Consider the following 16877-nt stretch of genomic DNA (forward strand, 5'->3'; position numbering starts at 1 on the left):
GAGGCACCGCAGAGCGGACGGGGCCCGTGCCACCAGCGGCATCACATCGATCCTCGGAAGGGACGGCACAGTAGGGCCCCGAGTAGGACTGCCCAAACATGAGCGGTAGGAGCACCAGGACCGAAAGCGGAGCCCCTGGCAGGACGAAGCAAGCAAGGCAAGCCACAAAGGGGGCCCGGAGCCAGTGCAGTGGAAAGCCTTATTGATCGAGAGGCTACGCAAGATGAGGAGCCGGCGGGAGGGGGAGCCCTGCCGGTATGGCTGAATCCATTGAGACCGCGGAGCGGGCCGTCCCCCTCCCTCCCGGGGCTCCCGCGTACAACAGGCACGCAGCAGCCTGGGCCTTTGAGCTGGGCTGTGCCCGGAGCTGCGCTGGACTATAGTGGGGAGTACGCGGTGCGCTGTCGCCATAGCCTGCGCTGAGGGCGCCAGAGACAATTACCCACATACTTCATCATTATACATTGGCCGCCGCATGTAGCGCTGGGGGCCGTACCGCATCCCAATGCAGTAAAGCACCCTCAGGGGCTGCATACCACACGGAGCCCACTGAAACGAAGGCAATTAGCCGGATGCAGCCAGAGGGGTCCCCACGTGTGCTGAGCTGAAGATCACAGGTGCAGAGCACCCCAATAGCAAGCCCAGGATCCCATCCACCACACCTGGGGGTACGTCAGAGACCTGCACAGCCCCTGAAAACACTGAGATCACCAGGAGACACCAGGAGAAAAAAAGGAGTGCACCACAGCAGGCCCAACACTAGGCATAGCACCATCATCACCAACGGAACGACTAGTTCAGTCAAACGGCTAGCCCACCCACAGAGTAATGACCGCAAAAGGTGGAAGAAGCAAACAGAAGCAGGCCAGTGGTCAATCTGGATCAGATACTAGCGCAGCTGACGCCGCAACTATGCCAACAGAGCCTCCTGAACCAGCCAATTCACAGCTCCTTTAGGCCATCAAAACACTCCAGAAGACAATGGAAAGTAAAATAGATGCAGTGGCAATCGACCTAAACCTGCTGTGCCAAGATGTCCGCTCTATAGCGGGCAGAACTGAAGTGCTGGAAACCCGGATTCGGGAGAATAGGAAGACCAAAACGCAACTCCTCAGGGAGGTCTATGAACTGGCGCAGAAAGTGAAAAACCTTGAGGACAGAGCAGATGAGGCAGAAGGGCGGGCGTGCCGAAATAACCTTAGAATTTTAGGCCTGCCTGAAGGCATTGAAGGAAGCGACCCCACAAACTATATTGAGGATCTCCTGCTGCAAGAAATCGGTGCATGGATACTTTCACAAGGCTTCACCATCGAGAGGGACCATAGATCCCTTGCTAAACGACCACCACCAGGGGCCCCTCCCAGGCCAATAATTGCAAAGGTCCTCAATTACAGGACAGGAAGACGATCCTAGCCTTCTCGCGTTCGGGCGGCCGCATACAAAGAGACTCGGTGAAGATAGCCATATACCCAAACTACACCTTCCGAGTCCAAATGAGCAGAGCCCAATTAATTCACACTAAAGCAAGACTGAAAACATGGGAGTGTGCTACATGCTCCTATATCCAGCAAGATTAAAAGTGCTGCACAACAACAAAGCGCACCTGTTTGATACTCCAGCTGAAGCCAATGAGTGGATGGACAGAGAGCAATTCCCTGACCTAGAGATGAAATAGCACAAACCAAGGCAAACTGCAAACTAAGAGACCACTGGTAACTGGCAGCTGGACCAAAGCACACACCAGGATGATAGAACTCACACCTTGATACAGCAGGACTGATCCAAACAGGAGCCACACTGGATACGGACTGCATTTAACACAATAGCAGTCAAAGCGGACTTCTTCTGCCCCCAGAAGTAGTTTGGGTACATTCAACCCGCCCGTAGGGCACCAATGGGACCAACAAGAGGTCCAATGGAGCGGAAATGGGATAGTTAGAATGAGGGGAACCTCGCTAGACATGTTATTTTAAAAGGGTGTTTAATGTTTGAGCAAAAGGGAATTTGGCAGTTAGTTTTGCAGTTGGAGAATTACACACAGAGGAACCAAGACCACCCTAAATACCGTAAATTGCCGCAACCGACAGGAGACATTCCAAGAACGCCACCCTTGAACATTTGGCCATATGAAATCCATGGCTGACAAAATCAGAAACATGACTTGGAACGTCCGAGGAATGAACAGTTATGTCAAGCAACACCGAATCCACACATTCATTAAACGAAGTAAGGTTGGAATCGCCCTCCTGCAGGAGACCCACCTGGATGCGTGAAAATTAGCAGCATTGGCCAAAACCTGGAGAGGAACACTGATAGGCAAAACGTACTCCACATACGCGAGGGGTGTCCTGATCTGGATTGCCCCAACCATTCCCATAAAATTGCTGCACACGAAAACGGACAATGAAGGTAGGATGTCCCTGATACACGGCACCATCGAGGGAAGGGAAGTCTGCCTGATCAACACTTATGCCTCCAACCATGATGCCACTGTCTTTTTCCGTTCACTATACCAATGACTCGGCCCATATAGAGATACCACCTTGATATGGGGGGGAGACCACAATTGCACCCTTGACCCCCGGGTAGACAGGTCGGACAGCAAACACACCCGCCCCTCCCCACCGACCTAAATTCTGAAAGCACTAACACAACAACTCGCACTGAGAGACTTATGGAGGGAACAGCACCCTGACAAGAGAGAGTACTCCTACTACTCACCCCAACACGCAGTCCACACTAGAATTGATCACATATTCGTGGTCGAGGAACAACAGGCCTCCTTTCGGGAAACACAATACTTGGCCAGGGTGCTGTCAGACCACTCCCCTTTAACAAAGACCTCCCCTGCTTGATAAGGCCTTCTGCGAACATATCCGTAAAAGCATGCTAGACTATTGGCAAATAAACGAAAATAGTGTGCAACACATTAGCATGGCGTGGGAAGCGTTCAAGGTGGTCAAGAGAGGGGAAATGATTGCAACCATAGGCGGAGCCCAGAGGTCCATAGTTGCCTCACTAACTCGTACTGAGGACGAACTGAGGGAGCTAGAAGCCGAGGCCTCCACTGACCCAGCCCATACACAAAAAATAGTAGAGCTCAGGCAAGCTTGCTTAGTGCACTGGAAAAAACTAGGGAAACTTAGCTATGCAAAACACATTGAAAGGAGTCACGCCCTCGGGATCAAACCGGGGAAGCTACTAGCTTAGCTCTACAAGCGGGAGAGTCCCAGGACGCACATCTGCCAGGTCCGTAAGATGGACTGCACAACAGCACACACGCAGGCTGAGATAAACTCGGTGATCGCTGGGTTCTATCAGGCCCTCTACACAGACCCCCCATCACCAACAGACACAGAAATAGAAGACATCATTGAACTACCTACGCCAGATATGCAAATGTCCGTGGCCCTGGACGAACCCATCACACCAGAGGAGGTTAAGCCACCAATAGATCGCTACCATCTGGTAAGGCCCCAGGAACCGAAGGGCTCCCAGCTGAGTTCTATAAAACATATGAGGACACCCTGGTACCTCTTCTAGCCCAAGTATTTAACGAAGCATAACAAAGAAGCATACCAAATAGGTACCCTCCCAGACACCATGAGAGAAGCCGTAATTATCCCACTACTGAAACCGGGCAAAGACGAGAGGGAGTGTGGCTCATACAGGCCCTTATCCTTCCTAAACGCAGACAATAAGATCCTAACAGCACTGCTTGCAGGGAGGCTGAGGAAGGCAATACCGCTGCTGATCCATCATGATCAGATGGGCTATGTGACTGGGCGATCCATTACAGAAAACCTGCGCAAATTACACCATGTCATACACAGCACTAACGGCGGGCCAGGGAAATGCGCAGTGGTGTCCTAGGATGCCACCAAGGCATTCGATTTAGTCAGACGGAACTGGCTGCATGCCGCCATGACCAAAATGGGAATAGGGCTGGTCTTCTTGAAGTGGACCCAACGTGTATACACCAATCTCACAGCCAGAGTACGCACAAATAATACCTACTCGGATAAATGGCACCTCTATTGAGGCACCCGGCAGGGTTGCCCACTTTCCCCCATGCTGTACATCATAGCCATCGAACCTGTAGCAGCATACCTAAGACAAGAGTACGGGGAAGGGGGCATAATGATAGACAATGAGACCCACCTGGTCTCAATGTATACATATGATATGTTCCTCTACTTAAACTACCCAGAACACTTATTACCATACATACTTGAGACCGTAGAGAGGTTCCACAGATACACTGGGATACAAATCAATCACGACAAATCATGCTTATTTTCCCTAGCTGCCCTGGGCGAGGCCAGAGAAGAAAGTCTCCCAATCATGGCCTTTAAGTGGGACGAAACCACAATGGACACGCGGCTGCAGCAGCCAGCAATCTCCCAAATGCTCCTAAGGGATTTGTTCTGGACCTCGTCAGTGGCAGCCCAACACAATTCATACCTAATTAGATTGGGAATCCAGATCTGGAAACGAGCTTGCAAAGTCATGGGAATTCATGATCCATATTCCCCTCAGATTCCTTTAGCAGCTATCATGACAGGCAGACCTTTAGCCTGAAAGAGATAAGGAATTGCCACCCTGAGCGACCTGATGGACGACCAAGGCATCCTGACGTTTGCAGAGCTGCATGAGTCTGTGGGAATACCAACTGGGCAGTTCCTACTTCACGGAGCGGTGGCGAAGAAGCTCAAGAACAGATGGCTGGAGATAGAGAATCTCAATACCAGGCATGAAACCATTGAAAACATGCTGAACGCCGCCGAGGGAGGGCATGGAACCTCAAGGCTATATGAGACTTTCCTAGACAGCACAACCAAGCATGACCTCAAGTGCAAAGAGAAATGGGAACGGGAGCTGGGCCAGCAATTCCAAGACAAAGATTGGGAATCCATAACTACCACAAAAAAGTATCCAGAAATGCCGGTCTGCAATTTATGTAATTTTACATCATTAACAGCACTTACCTCACACCTGAAGTCATCTCCAAATTCAAAGGGGCGAGAGCCATAGAATGCCCAAAATGCCAAGAGCTCCGTGTAGGAATGACCCACATGTTTTGCGGGTGCCGGGTGCTACAAACCTACTGGTCGCAAATCGCTACTAAGGTGGCTGCTGCAGATATCACCTTGGACGTACAGTCACCCAAAGCGTGCATCCTGGGCAGATACAAAAAAGCAAGAAGAACAAACCTGTGAATAGGCTCAAGGACTTGATGTACATTTTGGCGAAAAGACGTATTGCCATGGGGTGGAAAAGCCCCAATATCCCCAGTGTCGCATTGTGGTGGGAAGATCTCCGTAAATGGTCGGCAGCAGAAACTGGTTCGTGGGAGAGAGCGCAGCTTGAGCAGAAACTGGACATCAGCGAAGACCAGCAACAATGGGTGGCACTCACAGTGTCGCTGTTCCAACCAAGGGAGGAAGCCTCCTCCTATGAAGACACAAGTAGCCCATGATGGTTATCCGGCACAGCTGAACTGAACACGGGAACAGGTGGTCGGGGGGGGGGTATAGAGATGGGGGAGGGAGAGGGGATGTTATGAAATTGAGATATCTCCATTGAAGCATTAATGAGAACAACTGTTGTATTGGTAAATAACCTAATAAAAATATTTTTTTACAAATAAAACAATTAGGACAAAGGTCAATTTGAAAGTGAGGTATTACCCAAATTGACCTTTTCAAATTGACCTTTGTCCTACTTTTTTTATGTTTTTTATATGTTAATTTTTCTAAATGTTAGGACATTCTGCTCTGGCCGGATATCAACACAAAACAGCCATCAAGCCTGAAATTCAAAGATGGAATCACTGTTCAGGTTTAAGCATGTTTGTCTCTCTTTTTGATTCTAACAATGCATGTTTAAGGCAATATCTCTTGATTGTAGGTCAATTGCCATCGATACATCACCGGAAATCCCATGTCATTGAATATATATATGGTATGTGTAAGGAGAATATGTATTAAACGTGAAAGTCAGAAAGCATGTAAAAAGATATTTGTATAAATAGATGAATATGTGCATGGAATAGTAAAAAGGCAAAAACTGTAACAGCAGGACATTGAGAACAAGAGATCTTCTCCATGAGGAATGACTGTGCAAATTGTAATTCATCATTGCAATTGGTGCAACAAACCTTACACAGACATATTGTATTAAATTCTAGATTTAACAGCTTCACGGGTAAGTCTTGTACGATCCTTGTTTAATCCAGTCTAAACACAACCATGCTGCACTGTTTGCCGATGAAGATACAATTCACATGAAATACATAGTAAAAATGCAATCATGCAAAAGCAAGCAGCACACCGTGCAAACGTGCCAGTAAAACTAATTACAGACAATGTGGGGGATTCAGAAGTGATGCGTGTGTGTTCAAGCATGTCTCACTTGTCCAAACTTCTATTATGATGTCTGTATTCCTGGAAGGAAAAAGGGTCTCTGGCCATTCATCTGAGACGCCCACCCACCAAGAATGTCCTCTTACCATGGAAGAGTGTAAGAAGCTCATTGCAAAGAGCTAGAGCCTGGTTCAAAGAAGCATTTTATAATGGTGCGATCCCATTGGAAAACGCTCTGTGAGTCAGGGCCTCGGTGTCCGGGTACCCTCCTCGGTCGACTCATGCGCCCCAAAATGATGCTGGCACTTTTCCTCTGTAATGATGCATCACGTGTGATTTGGAAGCTTTCCACGTGCTTGAAAGCCTGCAGTAGTTGCTCATCTTTTGGAAAAACAAAGCTTCGGTCCCAGGAACCAGTTCCCAAAATATGTATGTAGGTATAACATTGGCGAAAGCAGCACTATAGCAACTTCATGGACTTATTGTGTAACATGACTTCCTATATCCTTGTCAATGACCTGTTTTTGTCCAGGGAAATGAATGGATCTGATTAGATTTGTCAATGCTGGATGGTTCTGCAACCACTAGGCACCTCAGCACTCTGCCTAGCAGCCCAGATGATCAGCCACGAGGAAAGAGGCTAGAAGGACAAAGAGCTGATTTTGCTGCAAGCCTCACAGAAGTGCATCTTCATCCATGCACTCATTGGAACCTGGAAATGTGGAGATAGTTGGAACATACAACGAGCAGGAGTGCATCCTTTTAGTTGATTTGTGATGTAAACAGGACTACGCCCCTAGATAGATGTGTGGGCTAGGTTGAGTGGTTTTGATTAAAATTCGACAATTTCCTGTGAGTCGTTGCACTTTCCTAAGTGTGGGGGTAACATGCATGCGGCTTGGAGGATTGTTATTGTCCCTGCTCCAGTATTTTCGAGGAATGGAAGAAGATGAATCGCAAATGTAGGTACCCCAGCATGTATGGCATCACTGTAGTCTATTTCTGAGGTGTTTTCGCTGTGGTAGCACAGTGTGTCTCTGTACATAGAGGGCGCGGTTGCCTACGCTGCATTACGTGATCGTTTTCTGAGCTGACAAGCACATTTATTTGGGCTCTCCTGGAGAGCGTGGAGTCGAATCTCATGCCAAGAGACATTTATTTTTGAATGATTGGAACAGAGAAGCCTTTATGAAGAATATCCGGAAATAATGCGGGGACTGAAAGCAAAGATTTGGAGAAAAGACAAGCAGAAGTTCCGTTTTCTCAAGATTTATTCTAGTCGGTTTTCAGCAACCGGCTTTCAATTCTATCGAAGATAACTTGTTTTCTGGTGGCATTGGGATGTATGCCTGAAATGCCTGAAATTACTCCAAACTCGAAAATAAGATCGAGCAAAGATTTAAGATATGTATTAAACAGGAGTGGCGATTTACACAAGTAGTGGGACAATCTGCAGGTAACTAGAAGACAATGGAAATTCCCGAAGACAATGGACATTTCCGATCTTTAAAATGGATGTTGAATTAGAAAGGAAAGAAATGATCCACGAAACTACGATGTTTGATGCGCCAGTGGTTTCCTGGAATATTTGGATTATTTGGATTTTGATGTTATAAGGTATACAAAGTTGTAGGTAAATCCAAGAGTAAATCCGTAATCACATGTCCATGATGTCGATTAGGGCCAGTTCTGTGTCTATAGCTGCACAAAAGCTAGATATTTGGTCACCAAATAATACCTGTTGTTGGACAAATGCCTGTCAAATATTTACAGCAGAAAGGGGACGTTGGTAATGGGGCAGCTGCTATAGCAATTCCTTAGCTCCAAGATAGCTTTTCTAATAATGGGGAGACCCATGCTGGTTTCAAAGTATTTGGTATTAATGAGCTTAAAAAAAGAGGAGTTTATAAAGGTTGCAATGGCGGGGCTTAACGTATCAGTGCATTCCTTCATGAAAGTAACAAAGGTTGCAATGGCGGGACTTAAGGTATCCGTGCAGTCCTTGATAATAGTAAAAAAGGCTGCAATGGCGGGAATTAATGTATCAGTGCATTGGGACTTAACGTATCAGTGCATTCCTTCATAAAAATAATAAAGGCTGCAATGGCGGGACTTAACGTATCACTCTATTCCTTAATAATAGTAATAAATGCTGCAATGGCGGGATTTAACGTATCAGTGCATTCCTTGATAATAGTTATAAATGCTGCAATGGCGGGTCTTAACGTATCAGTGCATTCCTAAATAATAGTCATAAAGGCAGCACTAGCGGAACTTAATGTATCAGTGCATGCCTTGATAATAGTAATAAAGGCTGCCATGGCGGGAATTAACATATCAGTGCATTCCTGATAATAGTAATAAAGGCTTCACTGGCGGGATTTAGCATATCAGTGCATTCCTTGATAATAGTAATAAAGGCTGTACTGGTGGGACTTAACGTATCCATGCATTCCTTAATAATAGTAATAAAGGCTGCACTGGCGGGATTTAGCGTATCAGTGCATTCCTTAATAATAGTAATAAAGGCTGCACTGGCGGGATTTAGCGTATCAGTGCATTCCTTGATAATAGTAATAAAGGCTGCACTGGCGGGATTTAGCGTATCAGTCCATTCCTGATAATAGTAATAATGGCTGCAATGGCGGGATTTAACGTATCAGTGCATTCCTTGATAATAGTAATAAAGTCTGCATCGGCAGGACTTAATGTATCCATGCATTCCTTGATAATAGTAATAAAGGCTGCCATGGCGGGAATTAACATATCAGTGCATTCCTGATAATAGTAATAATGGCTGCCATGGCGGGATTTAACGTATCAGGGCATTCCTTGATAATAGAAATAAAGGCTGCATCGGCAGGACTTAATGTATCATGCATTCCCTGATAATAGTAATGAAAGCTGCAATAGTGGGTCTTAAGTATCAGTGCATTCCTTGATAATAGAAATAAAGGCTGCATCGGCAGGACTTAATGTATCCATGCATTCCTTGATAATAGAAATAAAGGCTGCATCGGCAGGACTTAATGTATCATGCATTCCCTGATAATAGTAATGAAAGCTGCAATAGTGGGTCTTAAGTATCAGTGCATTCCTGATAATAGTAATAAAGGCTGCATCGGCACCACTTAATGTATCCATGCATTCCTTGATAATAGAAATAAAGGCTGCATCGGCAGGACTTAATGTATCATGCATTCCCTGATAATAGTAATGAAAGCTGCAATAGTGGGTCTTAAGTATCAGTGCATTCCTTGATAATAGAAATAAAGGCTGCATCGGCAGGACTTAATGTATCCATGCATTCCTTAATAATAGTAATGAAAGCTGCAATGGTGGGTCTTAAGTATCCGTGCATTCCTTGTTAATAGTAATAAAGGCTGCCATGGTGGGACTTAAGTATCCGTGCATTACTTGTTAATAGTGGATGGACAGGGATCATTACGGCAAGGGATCGGATTTAGACCTGTTATAATAGAGGTGGCGTCCTTGGGAGTAAATGAGAAGGACTTAAATGAAGCACGTGCAGAGAGGATGCTATGGGTGTGTGGCTTAGAATCAGCTGATATAATACCCTGACCATGAATCACTATGATTGAGTACCTCTGTTAAGCTACGATTGATTGTCAGCTTAGTTCTGATTTTATTGGGGATTTTTTCTCACAAAAATAAGGTTGAATGGAATTACAATGGTATATGTAATCATAAGAATTCACGGCATTAAAATATTGCCAGTTCATTTTCAGCTTTTTAGTGATTGGGTAGTTGGTGCTTCTTGTATTACCCACTCCTAGTAGTCAATCTATCAACCATAGGTGGCTGAAGTGAGGAGAACGCCATCTGGTGTATCACGCCCATGAAGCATGGCATTTGCCTGTTCCCAAAGAGAGCGCATTGTGCTTGAGCTATCCGACTGTATCTTCCTCAAATTCCAGGTCATGCAAGTGATGGATTGGTCTGAGTCACTTCCCCCAGATAGCAGGAAGGAGATGCTACTGCATCTATTTATTTTGTACCCAATTCAGCCTGTTGCTTCGGTTATTAGTCTCTATGGGTTCATTGTCTTTAACTATGCAGACGATATTTTACTTTTCAAAATTAATCAGCGAAATAACATCTCTTCCCCCATTCATGGAATGGGTGTAGCATATGTATTCATGAATTTCTTAAGCTAAAGCTAAACCAGTAAAACAGATGTCTTCATTTTGAGACTAGGGGGCTGTCTAGGCAATTCTGATTTCTTTATACAAAACATGGGCAGTCATCAGACCTCAGCCAAAGAGGCTAAGAACCTGGGCATCACTAGTGACTGCAACCCGCCCTTTTCCTCCCAAGTTATAGACATGATCCAGTCTGTATCTTCCCCACGAAAAGGTTCAGGTGACTCCTCAAATACCTCAACAGGCCACAGCACACTACAGCGTGCTTGACCGTGGCAACGGCACGTACCTTGTTACTCCTAAATACACCATTGATAGACTGCAGCTTTCTAAAGTTTACTGGATGACCAAGCCACACCGCAAGCTTTCCATGCTGTGTGCTATCCAAGTAGTTTGCTGGATGCAGATCAAGGTTTGGTCTGTGCTCCAGCAGATGCCTTACCGCCTTTCACTTCCCTTCCAGATGAAGCATTGCCTTCGATACATGGTTGTTACGGCAATGCCTGGCAGCTAATGGGACGGCCCTTTGCTTCTCTGCTCATGCCAGTGTCTAGACCTCTCAATACCAATTGCATACTTTGTGACTGAGACATACAATAATGTGTGCAGATACCAGGTGTGGCTCTGGTCGGGATTATTTACTGAGGACCATTGCAATGCCCGATGGAATCTCCCTATTGGCCCGACCCAGGCACATTCTTATCCAGCCCAATTATCCAAACACACTAGGCGCAGAGTAATTGCACCGCTATCCTGTAATAGTAAATAAACTTTTGACCATATCCACTGACAAAGCAGTCTCTGTTGTACATACACCGGTACATTATTTGCATATTCTCTTTCTCCAGCATAGTGAAAATAAAAGCCACATGTCTTTGTATAGGGAAAACACATCTAACCATTTCTACTTTACAGTAGCAATTAATTACTTCGGGAGAAGGAAACAAGTGGCTTCTCAGAAGAAAGCAGTACTGGTGTAAATTGCGTCCACTGAAGCTACCCTCAACAACTGGTTTCTGACAGATGGCAATATGTTGCTGGCAGCTGCTTTGAATTTAAGAGGCATACACAACCAAATCTTCATTGAGTTCCTCGGATTCTATTCAGGGAAATGTGGGGGGTGGGTGAATGGATGCAAGCTATGATTGTCTTGGAGGCAGGCAACATTGTTTTACTAGAAGAGAGGCAGTCTTCCCAAAAAAGGAGTACACGCCCTTCAGGTACTGTCAAATGTACCATGCCTATGACAAGCACACAGCATAGCGTGGAATAAATGTCAGGTCGTGTTACAGAAGTTGAATGTGGAATGATGGTGGGTAATCTAGTACTGGGGTGTGGCAGGCGAAGCATCGACGGAGCCAATTAGTCATTTTCTTTCAACCCTAACAATCCTCAATTGAAGCGTTGACAATTGTCTGTCCTATGCACCTATCAGAAACATACCTTTGACTGAAGCAGGTTTAGCACAATTAATTGACCAATGTTCACTTCTCTATGATGGGGAAAGAAGAGATTGGTGAGTCAGCAATCAGCATTAGACCGGGGACTTTTGAAAAACGATGTAAGAATTGTCCTGCTTATTAAATTATATTGGTGCTACCAAACATGGCAACGCTGGCACGTATGTTAAACTGATGGAGCATAATTTTTATAGCAACTATGAGCAATCTCTGCTTCAACATTATTTCAGATAGTCTAAATCAATCATGGAAAAAATCATTAAGGTCTAAATTTGACATAATGACACCCAACAAATTTTCACACTTCCCTCAGATACCTCCTCTCCTTCCCTTATCTCCAATTGCCTAACCACCATTCACAATTGATGTGCAGACAGTGATCTTTGTCTAAATGCCGACAAGACTGAGATCCTCCTCATCAGCACACCTTCACCATCCCCCCCCCCGTCTGGCCGGCCTCCCTTGGCCCTCCTCCTACCCCTACCTGCGTGGCTAAGAATCTCTGGGTCATCTTTGACTGCACTCTTTCTTTCTCTGCACACATCTATGACAACTTTAAACAGTCAAACGTCCTACTGCACCACTCCTTCCCCCAGAAGCTCACTGTCTCCCAAGCTCTGGTTCTCTTAAGGTTGGACTACTGTAACAGCCTCTTTCTAAATCTTCCTGCCTACACTCTCCGCCCTCTGCAACTAATCCATAACAGGACTGCGAGACTTGTCCTTGGCCTAAAGCTCAGGGATCATATCTCTCCAGCTCTGAAATCCCTTCATTGGCTCCAAGTGGATGCAAGGATTACATTTAAAACCCTCTGCATTGTCCACAAGGCTTTCTGGGGCCTGGGTCCGAAATACCTTCAACTATCCCTCCATAAATACCTCCCCTCTCGAGCCCTTCAGTCCTCTACTACTAACTCCCTCAGGGTCAGTCGTTTTTCAGAGAAACGAGCTGGGGAAGATCTCTGTCTTCGGCGGGGGCTTCCTTTGGAACAGCCTCCCGGCCTCTTTGCAACTTGAGGAGAACCATCTCCAGTTCTGGAAACACCTCAAGACCTTCCTCTTTGCTTATGCCTTTGCCCCTCTTCTGCCCTGCTGACCTGTTCTTTTTCTCAGCACCATGCTCCTGCCCATCCTTTTGTCCTTCTGGCCCAGGTACTTGGTCACACTCCTGCACTGCCTCCGAGCCACCCCTTGCACTCGGATCTGTGTCTGTACCCGTTCAGTCCCCCATTCTTCTCTTGCACTTCTCAGATACACTCTATCTGACAAATCACGCACTTGCCGCTGCCTCTATTTATTATTTATTTATTGCATTTATTGATTTTTATTGCACTTATGATTTATTCTGTTCTCTCCTTTTTGCCGCACTTTCCACCCTTCCCCCTTCGTCGCTCTTCCCCATTTTCCCTTTTCCATGCACTTGCGTGTTCTTAATGTGACTGGGCCTAGTAAGTTTGTTTGTTTTCACTATCACTTGTTTCCCCTCCCTTTGCTTGCTCGCACTCTGAAACACATGTGTATGAGCACGATATAAATAAAATATCATATCATATTATCATTAAGGTTTAATTTACTGTTCATTTGCTATATTCTTTATTCTTTATTTGCTATATTCTTTTATTCAGTATATTTGGATCTATGCGATTTGGCCGTGGCACAATAGTTTGCGGCCGAATTGACTTTGGTCAATTTGGCCACGAAGACAATTTTGCTGCAGCCAAATTGGACCAAACTTAAATCCCCACCTCCCCAATACACTGCCCCACGCACCCCCTATTTATCTTTTTGAGGTTCGCTCATCTTCTGACCCTGCGGTATCGGATCGGTTCCTCCTACGTGGTTGGGTCCAAAGCCGCAGGGTCCAATGTCCCCCCCTACCCACAAAGGCCATCACTACCAAACATAGCAAGTGGGGCGACACTCACGCAGCCCTCTCTCTCCATGTTTGGTAGTGATTACCCAAACTGATTGTTTACAATCGATCGAATGGTACTGGATGAATTTGGCCAGATTTACCGTACAAGCAATTGAAAATGATCAGTTTGTGTACTACCGTATATTTGGATCTGTTTACTGTTGTAAGCATTGTTTTTCCATTTCAGTGTAAAACCTCTCCCGGACAATGACTTCACTAAAAACAAAATAAGGAAAGTAGATTACTTATGCTACATTTGCCCCTGACAAACATTAAAAATAACCAGGAGCCCTTTTAGTTATAGCTCAATGCAAAGCCCCATAAACCCTGATCATTGACTGAATTTTAAGCAAGTAACAGTCCCTCGGGTATGAGCGTAATTCACGCGGATTCATGTTTTTAATTGTGCAACGTGAACTGCCATAGAAGATAGAAACGTTTTTAAAGAAATAGCTAAATGCTGAAACTATGATATTTTATTTAAAAAAAAGAAAACATTCAGGGTCATAAACGCTCAGTTCAAAATGTGACATTACAATATCACAATACAAAGTACACTAAAACATAAACAGATACCTTCACAATCCCCAAAGTACAAACTATATTGTGACTATAAGAAATAACATTTCCTATTAAAATGATTTTGTCTTCAAGCAGAAAGGCTGATAAAAAGATATTCGTTTTCACACATTATTTGTGAGATCTAACTAGAAACAAAAAAGTATATCATAATTGTGCGACTAATTTAAACATGCACATTTTTAACACAATCCTGTGCAGCAAATCTATGCAACTTCTCAAGCTATTGAGTTATTTTCTAGTCCTAATTTTAGACTGCTTCACATTGCCAGATCATAGGGATGATATGTTTTGTAATGTAGTAGGCAGTGTGTGCCAGTGACACACCCCCTCATAAAATGTAACTGAATCATGAAATCAACAGGTCTGCAAATAACCAATGAAGTCCCAGTCTTCACTGAGTCCCATTGGATTAAAAATCTTGAAAGGTTCTATCCGGAGCAATGATCCTAATAAGTGTTTAACATTTACTACTCCTCCCAGAACAGAATCATTTCATTCACAACTCAACAAAGATGTTGTGGAATTTATAGACTCCAACAAATTTACTGCAAGCATTGAACAGATATAAAATCTGTACAGGGGACCCAGGCGGCGAACTGATGCCAGGGGAACGGAGGATAGCACAGGGGCAACGGGCTGGTCTTGGAAGCAAGACCACGCAGCTCAACAGAGGATCAAATCCCAGATCTGCGCTTATAAAACCAACTCAGGTATTGTGTTAGACGTGTTAGAAATAACCCATTAAATCTACATCAATATTAGAGAAAGACAAATTGACCCGAATTTGTGAATGGTGGATCACTCAATTAGGGTTCGGTTGAAAAGTCCTTTAGGAGTTAAACAAAAAAATAACCCTACATTTAATAAATTAGATCTTGGCTGAATGCATGATAATTACAATATATACATTTAACTCTGATTCTTGATCACCCCACTATCCAATCAAATAACATAACATGACTTTCTAGGGTGAAAGAAGAGTTTAAGGAATTGTTAGGGATAATTCTCCAGAATGGCTAATTTCCCTTACCTACTGAGTCCCTCAGCAGCTTTGCTGGATTTCTGGGATTTATTTTTTCACCTTGTAAGAGTATGAGAATTTGTTCCCATTCTTACATGTGTTTGGCTGTGTGTTTTACATGTTTGTATACATAGACTGTGGAGCCTCACCTACTCCATAGGCATCATCTTTCTACTGTGTGTCACACAGTACCTTTAGTGCAGTGACACAGGATTGTCTTTTTCAGACTTCCTACTTTAAACTCCATTTTCTGGGACTGACTACTATCTCCCAGAACATGTAATGTTGCCATTGACTGTATTAGTCTTTTTAAATTCACAGACCCAGTGCAAACTATCTTCCATAGAGTATTGGAAAGGGTTAATAGTTATCCCTTTTTGTCTGTCTCGCATGGAACATTATTTCGTTCCCCTTTCTTTAAGATTTGGCTGGTGGCAGTGGTATCTACAATTTTTCCCTACTGCGGACTATGAAAATAGCACTCGTACTGTTTTAGGCTACGTAGTAACCTCGAACTTTAATCCGCTGGACCCCTTTTAATTTTATTTGGTTCTGGCTGGGTTTATTCACCATTTCATTTTGTAAAGGTCTTTCTCGTGTTTTACTCTGCCCGCCAAACCAGGTTTCGTTCCTTTGTTTGCCGTCCTTTGGCGGGCTTCTGCACAGAAGCCTTCCTTAGGCGCCTCAGAGTCTAGGTAGACAAGATGTGAGGGAGGGGTTTTAGGCCCCCTGCCCCGGGTCTCCTTGGAGACCCAAGTCGCACTCTTGTTTGATTGGCTAGGTGACTGTCCTGCCAGGACAGCCACCCTGCTGTGTGGTTGACCGCCAGGCTGTGTGAATGGGGGAAAACTGCATAAAAAGCAGGCCTCTGGGACTTAGAAGGCAGAGTCGCCACTGGATCGATAGAACCGAAGAGAAGCTGAAGGAAGAAGACAACTGCAACTACTGAACCTCCCGGTGAATCCCTGCTGCAGGTCCGGATCTCCCAAACTTTGACCACACAGAAGATCTACAAGGAATCTTCTTCCCTTGAGCCGGTGGGACCAACCAGTTCACCAAACTCCAAGCAAGGCCTCCCTCCCCTGGTCGAATTTGCTGTGCACCACTGCAGTCAACCGGATAGTAAGGAGGACCAGACCCTGTTTGGGTTTTAAGGAGCGCACCTTTTATTTGTTGTTTTGCTCTGCTGCTGGTTTCTTCCCTGGGCAGTGCAGGACCCTCCAGTCTTCCTCCTTCTTGTCAGTCCGACAGTTGCTTCAGGAACCGTGAGCCTGCAGGACCTGCCAGGAACTTCTGTCTCAGCTACAACATCCTTCTTCTACTAAGGTACTGTTCAAATCCGGTTGTTCGTTCCGTCCGACCGCGGTGAAAG

Source organism: Ambystoma mexicanum, chromosome 6p (assembly GCF_040938575.1).
Source record: "Ambystoma mexicanum isolate Mex_15411 chromosome 6p, UKY_AmexF1_1, whole genome shotgun sequence".
NCBI lineage: Eukaryota > Metazoa > Chordata > Amphibia > Caudata > Ambystomatidae > Ambystoma > Ambystoma mexicanum.